We start from the raw sequence: 12,711 nt of genomic DNA, 5'->3' as shown, positions 1-12,711 counted from the left end.
TCTACCACATGAGTCCAAATCTGCTGTAACCTGTCCACCACAGAATCCACACCAGGACAATCAGAAGACTCAACCTGCCCCGAAGAAAAACGAGGATGAAAACCAAAATTACAAAAGAAAGGCGAAACCAAAGTAGCCGAACTAGCCCGATTATTAAGGGCAAACTCGGCCAACGGCAAGAAAGCCACCCAATCATCCTGATCAGCAGACACAAAGCATCTCAAATAGGTTTCCAAGGTCTGATTAGTTCGCTCAGTTTGGCCATTTGTCTGAGGATGGAACGCCGAAGAAAAAGACAAATCAATGCCCATCCTAGCACAAAAGGCCCGCCAAAACCTAGAAACAAACTGGGAACCTCTGTCAGACACAATATTATCCGGAATGCCATGCAAACAAACCACATGCTGAAAAAACAATGGAACCAAATCAGAGGAGGAAGGCAATTTAGGCAAAGGTACCAAATGGACCATTTTAGAGAACCGGTCACAAACCACCCAGATAACAGACATCTTCTGGGAAACAGGAAGATCCGAAATAAAATCCATGGAAATATGCAGCCAGGGCCTCTCAGGGACCGGCAAAGGCAAAAGCAACCCACTAGCGCGGGAACAGCAAGGCTTGGCCCGGGCACAAGTCCCACAGGACTGCACAAAAGAACGCACATCCCGCGACAAGGAAGGCCACCAAAAGGACCTAGCAACCAAATCTCTGGTACCAAAAATCCCAGGATGATCAGCCAACACTGAACAATGAACCTCAGAAATTACCTTACTAGTCCATCTATCAGGAACAAACAGCTTCCCCACTGGACAGCGGTCAGGTTTATCAGCCTGAAATTCCTGAAGCACTCGCCGCAAATCAGGGGAGATGGCAGAAAGAATCACCCCTTCTTTAAGAATGCCAACCGGCTCAAGGACTCCAGGAGAATCAGGCAAAAAACTCCTAGAGAGGGCATCAGCCTCAACATTCTTAGAACCCGGAAGATACGAGACCACAAAATCAAAACGGGAGAAAAACAGGGACCATCGAGCCTGTCTAGGGTTCAGCCGCTTGGCCGACTCGAGGTAAATCAGATTCTTATGATCGGTCAAGACCACAACGCGGTGCTTGGCTCCCTCAAGCCAATGTCGCCACTCCTCAAATGCCCACTTCATAGCCAACAACTCCCGATTGCCAATGTCATAATTGCGCTCCGCAGGCGAAAACTTTCTGGAAAAAAAGCACATGGTTTCATCAAAGAACCATCAGAATTCCTCTGAGACAAAACGGCCCCTGCCCCAATCTCAGAAGCGTCAACCTCAACCTGAAAAGGAAGAGAAATATCTGGCTGACGCAACACAGGGGCAGAAGTAAATCGGCGTTTAAGCTCCTGAAAGGCCTCAACAGCCGCAGAGGACCAATTCGTCACATCAGCGCCTTTCTTCGTCAAATCGGTCAGGGGCTTAACCACACTGGAAAAGTTGGCAATGAAACGGCGATAAAAATTAGCAAAGCCCAAAAATATCTGAAGGCTCTTAACCGATGTGGGTTGAATCCAGTCATGAATGGCTTGGACCTTAACAGGATCCATTTCTATAGATGAGGGAGAAAAAATAAAACCCAAAAAAAGAGACCTTCTGAACTCCAAATAGGCACTAAAGGTACCTTCACACGAAGCGACGCTGCAGCGATAGCGACAACGATGTCGATCGCTGCAGCGTCGCTGTTTGGTCGCTGGAGAGCTGTCACACAGACCGCTCTCCAGCGATCAACTATGCCGAGGTCCCCGGGTAACCAGGGTAAACATCGGGTAACTAAGCGCAGGGCCGCGCTTAGTAACCCGATGTTTACCCTGGTTACCAGCGTAAAATCTAAAAAAAACAAACAGCACATACTTACATTCACGTCCCCCTGCGTCCACTTCCTGACTGACTGAGCGCCGTACAGTGAGAGCAGAGCGGTGACGTCACCGCTGTGCTGCTTTCACTTTCACTTTGCGGCGCTGAGTCAGAGGAGGAAGCAGACTGCAGGGGACGCAATGTGAGTATGTGCTGTTTGTTTTTTTTACATTTTACGCTAGTAACCAGGGTAAACATCGGGTAACTAAGCGCGGCCCTGCGCTTAGTAACCCGATGTTTACCCTGGTTACCAGTGTAAAATATCGCTGGTATCGTTGCTTTTGCTTTCAAACACAACGATACACAGCGATCGGACGACCAAATAAAGTTCTGGACTTTATTCAGCGACCAGCGACATCACAGCAGGATCCTGATCGCTGCTGCGTGTCAAACGAAACGATATCGCTAGCGAGGACGCTGCAACGTCACGGATTGCTAGCGATATCGTTATAATGTCGTTTCGTGTGAAGGTACCTTTAGACCCCTTCACAAATAAAGCATTATCACGAAGGATCTGGAATACCATCCTGACCTGCTTCACATGAGACTCCCAATCATCGGAAAAAATCAAAATATCATCCAAATACACAATCATGAATTTATCAAGATAATTGCGGAAAATATCATGCATGAAGGACTGAAATACAGAAGGAGCATTAGAAAGCCCGAAAGGCATCACAAGGTATTCAAAATGGCCTTCGGGCGTATTAAATGCAGTTTTCCATTTGTCACCCTGTTTAATACGAACAAGATTATATGCCCCTCGAAGGTCAATCTTAGTAAACCAACTAGCCCCCTTAATCCGAGCAAACAAATCAGAAAGCAAAGGTAAAGGGTATTGGAATTTGACCGTGATCTTATTAAGAAGGCGATAATCAATACAGGGTCTCAAGGAGCCATCCTTCTTGGCAACAAAAAAGAATCCCGCTCCCAATGGTGACGAGGACGGCCGAATATGCCCCTTCTCCAAAGACTCCTTGACATAAGTCCGCATGGCGGCATGCTCTGGCACAGACAGATTGAAAAGTCGGCCCTTAGGGAACTTACAGCCAGGAATCAAGTTAATAGCACAATCACAGTCCCTATGTGGAGGAAGGGAACTGGACTTGGGCTCATCAAATACATCCTGGAAATCCGACAAAAACTTAGGGACTTCAGAAGAGGGGGAAGAGGAAATTGACATCAAAGGAACGTCACAATGTACCCCTTGACAACCCCAACTAGTCACAGACATAGATTTCCAATCCAGCACCGGATTATGTTCCTGTAACCATGGAAAACCCAGTACGACAACATCATGCAAGTTATGCAACACCAGAAAACGGCAATCTTCCTGATGTGCTGGAGCCATGCACATGGTCAGCTGAGTCCAATACTGAGGTTTATTCTTGGCCAACGGTGTAGCATCAATCCCCCTCAAAGGAATAGGGCTCTGCAAAGGCTGCAAGGAAAAACCACAGCGCCTGGCGAATTCCAAGTCCATTAAGTTCAGGGCAGCGCCTGAATCCACAAATGCCATGACAGAAAAGGACGATAATGAGCAAATCAGGGTCACAGATAAGAGAAATTTAGGCTGTACAGTACTGATGGTAACAGACCTAGCGACCCTCTTAGTACGCTTAGGGCAATCAGAAATAACATGAGCAGAATCACCACAGTAAAAACACAGCCCATTCTGACGTCTGAATCCCTGCCGTTCTGCTCTAGTCAAAATCCTATCACATTGCATAGGCTCAGGACTCCGCTCAGAGGACACTGCCATATGGTGCACAACTTTGCGCTCGCGCAGGCGCCGATCAATCTGAATGGCTAGAGACATAGATTCGCTCAAACCAGCAGGCGTGGGAAACCCCACCATAACATCTTTAAGGGCTTCAGAAAGACCCTTTCTGAAAATTGCTGCCAGAGCATCCTCATTCCATTTAGTGAGCACAGACCATTTTCTAAATTTCTGGCAGTATAATTCTGCCGCTTCCTGACCCTGACATAGGGCCAACAAGGTTTTTTCTGCATGATCCACAGAATTAGGTTCGTCATACAATAATCCGAGCGCTTGAAAAAATGCATCTACATTAAGCAATGCCGGATCCCCTGATTCAAGGGAGAATGCCCAGTCCTGAGGGTCACCACGCAGCAGAGAGATGACGATTTTAACCTGCTGAATGGGATCACCAGAGGAACGGGGTTTCAAAGCAAAAACAATTTGCAGTTATTTTTAAAGTTCAAAAACTTGGATCTGTCCCCAAAAAACAAATCAGGAGTAGGAATTTTAGGCTCTAAAGCCGGAGTCTGGACAACATAATTTTGGATACTCTGTACTCTTGCAGCAAGTTGATCCACACGAGAAAACAAACCCTGAACATCCATGCCAGCGCCAAAATCCTGAACCACCCAGAGATTAAGAGGAAAAAAAAGACAAAACAGACTACAGAAAAAAAAATGTCTCAGAATTTTTATTTTTTCCTTCTTTTGAGATGCATTTAATTCATTTTTGGGCCAGTTGTACTGTTATGAACTGGTGGTTTAGGAGCAACATGGGAAATGCTCTGGAGGAGGTGGTACCTTTACTGACCGCAGTTCCTGAGCTTAACACAACACTAGAAGTAGCCGTGGGATGTTCCTGTCACTCCCTAGACACCTCGTCACAGCCGGAGGACTAACTACCCCTAAAGATAGAAACAGGAAAGCTATCTTGCCTCAGAGAAAATTCCCAAAGGACAGACAGCCCCCCACAAATATTGACTGTGAGTGGAGAGGGAAATGACATACACAGAATGAAACTAGGATGTAGCAAAGGAGGCCAATCTAGCTAGATAGATAGAACAGGACAGAATGCTGTGCGGTCAGTATTAAAAACTAGAAAAATCCACCACAGAGTTTATAAAAATCTCCACACCTGACTAAAAGTGCGGAGGGTAAATCTGCTTCCCAGAGCTTCCAGCTTAACTGAATAAATCCATACTGACAAGCTGGACTAGAAAAAACACAGAATGTGCTGAACGATTAAGTCCACAACAAGTGGAAAGCAAAAGAACCAAGCAAGGACTTATCTTTGCTGAACTGGTCAGAATATCAGGGAAATCCAAGAGAGATGTGAATCCAAGCAGGAACCATTGACAACTGGCACAGGCTGAAGGATAGAGCCAGGATAAATAGCCGAGCCAGAATAGACGATCAGTGGAAGCAGCTGCTGACTGCTAAATCCAAGGAGCAGCAGTTCCACTTAAATCCACCGGAGGGAGCCCAACAGCAGAACTCACAAAAGTGCCACTTTCAACCACCGGAGGGAGCCCAAGAGCGGAATTCACAACACATAGGGACCAAATTGTTGTCCTCTCTCCATCGGAAGAAAGTCTTCCAGTATCTGTGGTAGATATGCGAGGATGCTGGTTTTCTCGCCCTAATCATGGTCTGAATAAACTGATGGGAAAAACTAGCATCGACGTCCGGTGTGCCCCATTTCTGACATATCTGGCTGAAAACGGCAGGACTGAGAGACCACTCGCCCGATGTGAGACCCTGACGGCTCAGAAAATCAGCTACCCAATTTTCCACTCCCGGAATGTGCACGGCTGATATGGCGGGAACGTGACGTTCCGCCTATCGCAGATTCCTGGTTACCTCTACCATAACTTGTTTGCTGCGAGTCCCACCTTGATGGTTTTGGTAAGCCACCGGAGTGGCGTTGTCCAACTGTATCTGGACCGGCTGGCCTGCGAGGAGGGACTGCCAGCGGCGAAGGGGAGAGCGGCTTCTTGAGCATTCCAGTGACCCTGCGCTGTTTGATGAAGAAAGACCGCTCCCTAAATGAGGAGACTGGCGTCGGTGGTGATGACCTGCCACCAGAGAGGAAGGAAGGACTTCCCTCGTTGGACTGATGCTGATAACGTCCACCAGGTCAGGGACTGCCTCAATTTGAGAGGCAGAAGTACGGACCGGTCCAATGAGATGGTCTTCTTGTCCAAAGCTGACAAGAGGGCCAGCTGAAGAGGACGGGTATGGATCTGGGCAAAAGGCACGGCTTCCATGAGGCCAATCATCTTCCCCAGAACTCTCATGCAGGACCACAGGGGGAGAGGGGCAGGTCGCTTTAGAATGCGGATCCTCTGGCAGAGGGATAAAAACTTCTCCTTTGAAAGGAAGACACTGGCTGGGGCTGGGTAGAACCTCATACCCAGAAACACCAGGTGCTGAGCTAGGGTCGCAGTCTTGGCAGGACGGCCCCTTGATCAGAAGATCGTCCAAATGAGGAATTATGAGAACCCCCTTGGAATGAAGGATGGCCATGACCGTTGCCATGACTTTCGTGAATACTCTTGGAGCAGAGGCCAGGCCGAAGGGAAGGGCCATGAATTGATAGTAATCCTCCTGGAACGCAAACTGTAGGAATCTCTGATGCTGAACACAAACAGGAATGTGAAGATAAGCATCCTGAATGTCACACAGGGGGCGTGGCCTAGCAGGCTATGTGAGCGGTCGTCTGCAAGAGCTACCCCGCTGCACATATTGTATTAAGGGCTACACGGAGGCGCCACCAAATGCCTGATAAAGCTGCTTGAGTGCCGGGAGTGTGGTGAGCACAGGGAACCTGGTGGTGACGGTACCTGGAGTCCGGATGACGTGCAGGAGACAGAAGGAGTTGGGGACGGAAGGCAGCTCCCGGTCTTAAGATGGTGCCGAGTCAGAAGAGGAGGACGCGGCAAAGGCAAGTGACGCGTACAGGAGAAAGATGGAGGTAATATCCAAGCTGGAGAAGTTTGCCAGGATGGAGGGTGCAGAGAAGCTGCGGCTGGGAGCTGGAGATGAGGAGGCTGGAAGTGTGGGTGACCCAGGGGAGCTGATTGAAGAGCAGTCCCGGGCACAGGGCAGTGTCATGACTTGGCAGACCCCTATGCGTTCTGATAAGGGACCTGAAAAGTGTGGCACATCACCCAAGCCCCTATACACAATGTCCAGCCTGTGATTCTATGTGAAGCTGATATGGATGAACCAACACTTAAAGATATATTTTCAGCAGTGATATTTTGCAAATCTGTACTCTCAGACCCTGACCTTGCAGGATGATGGCTTAAAGGGTGAAATGGCTACTTTCAGATCTGCCATGCAAAAAGCGAAGGAGGGAATGGAGGTGGTGGAGGAGCGTGTGGGGGGTGTGGATGAACAGATTGCTGAACTGTTAAAAAGGGAGAAAAAATATATTCAACGCATCTCGGAGCTGGAATTTAAAACTGATGACCTTGAAAACAGTTCCTGTAGGAACAATTTAAGAATAATTGGTGTGCCTGAAAAGGTGGAAGAGAATAACCCCACGGATTATATTGAGTCATGGCTGAAAAACAGAGTGGGAGGAGACAGCCTTACTAAAGTTCACTGTGGAAAGGGCCCACCGAGTGCCGTCTAGACCCTTGCCCCCTGGGTATGCCCTGAGATCTATCTTGGCCAAAATCCTGAACCGTGATATTCTACTTAAGAAAGCCAGGGACATAGATGACTTAACTATTGATGGCAACCGGATATCTATTTAACCCTGACTATTCTGCGACAGTTCAGAAGCTCAGGATAAAATTTGGAGAGGTCAAGAGAAAATTGCGAGGACTGGGCTTGGCCTATTCTATGCTATATCTGGCTAAATTAAGGGTAGCGGCCCTGGGAGGGGTACACTTTCTTTCAGAACCCTAAGAAGGCGACAAACTGGCTGGATCAAAACGCTAAACGGGCCCGCTGAAGATGGCTTTATGTGTTCGTGGGACAATTGTTAAGTGCTAGTTGTTATTAAGACTGAAAATTTTGAATAGTTATGGGATAACTGTATTGTGTCACTGCGGGATGGAATTGTTCGAGATGGTTGTGTTTGGCGGTGTAACAGGCATTTTATTCTGTTGATGTGGGCGGGAGAGATGAGGATATGGAGATCATAGTCCGTTAGTGGTGTCATTACAAATTGAGGACCAGGAAAGGAATGTGGGTTTGGGATGGAAAATTCACCCATTTTGGTCGCAACTTATAGACATGGGGAAGATTGATGAGGAGATAGTGGAATTTTCAGGCTTAATGAGGGTAGTGCAGAGTAACATATTGTTTTGGACAATATGAAGGCTTACTTAAGGGGAATTTTGTTCAGAGACGTATCAAGGCATAAGACTATATCTACAACCTCTGATAAAGCGGTAATGGAGGAACTAAGGGCAGAAAAGGAAGTGCTGAGTAATCAATGTACACAAGATACACAAAATCGTATGAAGGCAGCTCAGGAGGAGGTAAATAAATTACATTTGCGTAAGGCAGAGAGGATGAGGGCATTTCAAAATGAAGCTTTTTATACTGAGGGTGAAATAGTAGAACATCTGCTCTCAGTGGTGGCATTTGCGCAGCGAGACTCAGCATACGTACTGTATATGCATTTAAACTAGAGAATGGCAGTGTAGTTACGCAGGGGGAACAAATCTTAGAAGTTTTAGGGGTTTCTATAGTAAGTTATATTTACAGTTGCAGCAAGTGGAGGGGGAGATGGATAGGTTTCTAGGGGAGGCAAACCTACCTAAATTAAGCAATGAAGATAGGAACTGGCTTGATGAACCGCTCTCAGCAGAGGAATTGAGAGAGGCTTTGGCGCCCATGGCGGGGGACAGGGCTCCGGGGGCAGATGGCATCCCAGCGGAGATATACAAAAACCTCAATGAGGAATTAATAACTAAATTGCTATGGGTATTCAATAAGTCGTATGAAAGGGGAGTGTTGCCTGCATCTATGAGGGAGGCCCTTGTTGTGGCTATTCCCAAAGTTGAAAAAGATCCACTCTTGCTGGAGTCGTATAGACCAATATCACTCCTGACAGCAGATATTAAGATTCTGGCAAAGGCCCCGACAAACAGACTAATCCTGGTAATAGAAAAAGTGGTTCATTCAGACTATTCCGGTTTATGACTAATAAATCCACTGCTGTCAATCTAATCTTAAATATGCAAACCCCAGCTGAAAATGCAGGTAAGAGAGTGGTGGTATCCCTAGATGCACATAAAGCCTTTGATAGCGTGGAATGGAACTACCTGTGGTCGGTGCTGGGTCGCTTTGGGTTTGGGCCAGTGTTTACCTTGTATCGGAGAGCTTTCCGCTGTTTAGGGGTACGAGACAGGGGTGTCTGCTTTCCCCGTTGCTTTTTGCCCTGGCTGTGGAGCCATTAGCTGCTAAAATAAGAATATCGCAGGAGGTGCAGAGGTTTGTGTATGGGAATTTGGAGGAGAAGGTGGCCCTATATGCTGACGATATTCTGCTTTTCTTGGAGGACCCTGGGAAGTCCTTGAGAAATGTAGTGATACTAATAAGTCGTGTGTTTTGCCGACAGATGGAGACAATGACTGTACCAGCGAGGTGGAAATATACACTAAATTAAAGGTGGTTCAAAAATTTAAGTATTTAGGGATTCATATAGCTCTTCCATTGACGAGATTTGAGGAGCTCAACTTAGGCCCTTTACTACAAAGACTACGTACTAAAATTTCAGCGTGGAATAAGTTGCATTTATCGGTGGTGGGTAGAGTGAACCTCCTCAAAATGATTGTGATACCTTAACTATTATATGTGTTACATAACTCCCCTGTTTGGCTCCTAAAGTGTTGCATCTGTAGGATAAAATCATTATTTGGGGAACTAGTGTGGGGTAGAAAGAGTCCGAGACTCAAACAAGAAATACTGCAGAGGCTAAAGGCAGAAGAATGTTTAGAACTCCCTAATCCCTGGTTATATTTCTTATCTGCACAATGCCAGCACCTCAAAGGTTGGGGTGAGATGTCGGGGGAAGGGACGGATACCTAGTAGTTTGGAGTATCTGATAAAGACCTTGCCGCTGAGTATGGGTCTGGAGGCAGGACTTTTAAAAAAAATGGGGGTCTCAGTACCATACTATTAATTTAATCCATAAGGTATGGCAGAAAATTAAAAAGATTAGGGGGTAACACGTTTCACTATCTGGGACAACATTTATTTTCAGGAGTTTAGTAATATGAAGGGATTTAGTGAGTGTAAGGAGGTAGGCATTGGCTTGATAGGTAAGTTGATTTACTGAGGAAAAGCTCAAACCATATGAAATGTTACAGGAGTAATTTCAACCCTTCAATATTGAAGGGTTCAACACTCATTTCAGTCGCAGTGTAGAAGAGGCCTACAAACGGATGTCATGTTAGATTTTATACTTAAAAACAGTGGAATGAAGGGAGCAATTTAAGAAGTGTACAGTGATCTGCTACATGCTTTTCTGGGAGGGCACCCTATCAAAGCTAGAAGAAAGTGGGAGAAAGACTTGGGAGAGATAAACGATGATAAGTGGGAGTCTATTCTAGAGTATGTACCCAAGATATCCATGAGTGAACCTGGGAGAATCTCACAATTGTATGTGATCCACAGGGCATATAGAACCCCTGATATGCTATTTAAAGCTGGGTTGAAGCCCAACTCTGATTGCCCAAGGTGCTTACAATATCAGTCAGGTTACATATGCTTTGGCATTGTCCCAGATTGTACGCCTTTTGGATTGTAGTGTTGAACCGTATTGGAGTGGTATATGGGTGCGCTGTCCTTAGAGATCCGTTGGTATGTATATTAGGGTATATGTAAGGTATAACTGACAACACAACCAAAATAGTAATTGCAAGATTATTGTTTATTACAAGGAAATTGATTGCAAAATAATGGATTGGAGAGGAGCCTCCATCCAGGCACGAATTTATTGCTCAAATGTACCATATAATTCAATTAGAAAAAAGTATTTACACTAAGAGAAATAAGCTGGACTTCTTTCATAAACTATGGCAGCCGTGGTTGGACAGGAGTAATTAATGTTACACACGTATATAGTATTATATTGTAAAACCTATGGCGAACTGGAATACTGTCTGATATTGTCAGCTATGGACGAATTGCTGTCTGCGCCTGGAATGGTCTTCGTGGGGGTTAGGGGTAAGGTTGGTGGGGTAATTTACTGCAAAAATTTAAAATGAGTATTGACATGTGATGCTTGTTTTAAATTTTGTTATGTTTAATAAAAATGTATCTGCTCAAAAAAAAAAGCATCCTGAATGTCTACAGAACAAAGAAATTCTCCCGGTTCCATTTAGGCGATTACCGAACATAGAGACTCAAATGGCGGATCCGAACATGATGGTTCAATCGCTTGAGGTCCAAAATCGGATGGAGCGATCCATCTTCCTTCGAGACTACGAAAAAATTGGAGTAGAACCCTGAAAACCATTCGTTCTGGGGAACGGGTACGATTACTCCTGTGCAAAGAAGGGAAGAGACGGCCTGAACAATCTCTGGAGCCTGAGACAGAAGTCTTGGCGGGCGAGACAGAAAGAAACATTTTCCTGGGGGGAATGAAAAGTCTATTTTGTAACCGGACATGTCTATCTCTCTGACCCAGGCATGGTTGACCATCAACAACCATACTTCCAGGAAGAGAAGAAGCCGGCCTTCTACCCTACAGAGATTCCAGGGTGGGGGTGACCCCTCACGTCGAGGAGAACCTGTTGGCGTGGGACCCTGAAGACTTGGAAGAGCAACCTTTTTTGACGGTGGATCTGCACTCCACGCTTTCAGCGAGAGAATGCAGCATATAGCCACGATGTTGCTGGTGGCCCTGGTCTGCCAAATCTGCCAGGTCATTCGGAGGAGCTGCCACTAGAATACCCTGATGAAGCATTCTTGCCCTGGCAGACATGGACTTTGCCACCCAGGTGGAGGCACAAATGGGACAGAGGGAGGCGCCAACTGCTTAAAAGGCTGACTTAGCCAAGGATTCAATCTGTCTATACATCGAATCCTTAAGAGATGCACTGTCCGGTAGAGACAAGACTGTCTTGGAAGACAGGCGAGAAACCGGCGGATCAACATTAGGGGACTCTGCCCATCTACCAATGAGGTCTAGGCTAAAGAAATAGAGAATATCTAGCTGCTTTCTTCCTGGGAAGCGTTTTCCAGGGTATTCCCAGTGTTTAGATATAATCGCTTCAAACTCCCTGTGATTAGAGAAATTCCGGGAGGGACGTTTTACCCGTGTGAAGGAAATGGAGTGCTCCTGAGCAGGTGCCTCCTCTTCCTTTAGGTTCAGAGCTTGGGTAACAGCCAAGATAAGGCTATTGACCATATCCTGCATCTTTGAGGTCTGGTCAGTATCGGACTCAGACTTAGGCTGGAAATCCACATCCGACCCAAAAACCACCTCCGAGGAGGGGGCACGGGGTGAAGAATGCATTCAGGGGGATGCAGAGGGACACGAAAAACTGGAGGAAGAACTGGAAAGAGTCCGCTTCCTGTGCTTTATACCCTATTTGCCCCTGTGAAGGTCACGGTCAGGTGCGTGTGAATCACCATGAGAGGTGTTTGGACAACTGGTGGCGGTAGACAAATGTGGAAGTTGCTCCAGGACCTGGACAAGGGACTGTGAAACCTTTGTCAGGTTGGAGACCAACTGTGACATGGCAACTGCCCACTCTGGAGGGAGTGGAGTGCTCTCATCCCGGGCGTTAGGGGGCTCATGTGGGGCAGACATGGTGGACAGGATGCAGAACTGGCAAAAAGCGGAGGGCTGGCATGAAGACCACTTTCTTTTGCAAAGGGCACAAACGTAGTGAATCACAGTGGGCCTAGAAGAAGCCTCTCTAGGGTTGGGCATAAGTTGAGCCTTGGGGGTACTGCTGTGGAGAAGCCAAGACAAAAAGAACAGAGCCTACCGGATGCCAGCAGAAAGAACTGTGGAAGCTGTGTCCCCCGTGTGCAGAGCGTCTACAGGGCTGCAGAGAGCGCAGCGATGTGAAGAAGCTGAAGCAGTCTTGGCTGTGTC

The 12,711-nt window shown here is 46.7% G+C and overlaps 1 protein-coding gene across 5 annotated transcripts in view; it reads right to left on the bottom strand.

Annotated features, from left to right (window-relative positions):
- UNC79 (unc-79 subunit of NALCN channel complex) overlaps nt 1-12,711 on the bottom strand; it is a 302,015-nt gene that overhangs the window by 106,934 nt on the left and 182,370 nt on the right. The gene's annotated exons all lie outside the window — the stretch shown is intronic.

The sequence above is a fragment of the Ranitomeya variabilis genome, chromosome 1, assembly GCF_051348905.1.
Source record: "Ranitomeya variabilis isolate aRanVar5 chromosome 1, aRanVar5.hap1, whole genome shotgun sequence".
Classification (NCBI taxonomy): Eukaryota; Metazoa; Chordata; class Amphibia; order Anura; family Dendrobatidae; genus Ranitomeya; species Ranitomeya variabilis.
The sequence above is the reverse complement of the archived record's forward strand: the minus strand, read 5'-3'. Positions and strand labels throughout refer to the sequence as shown.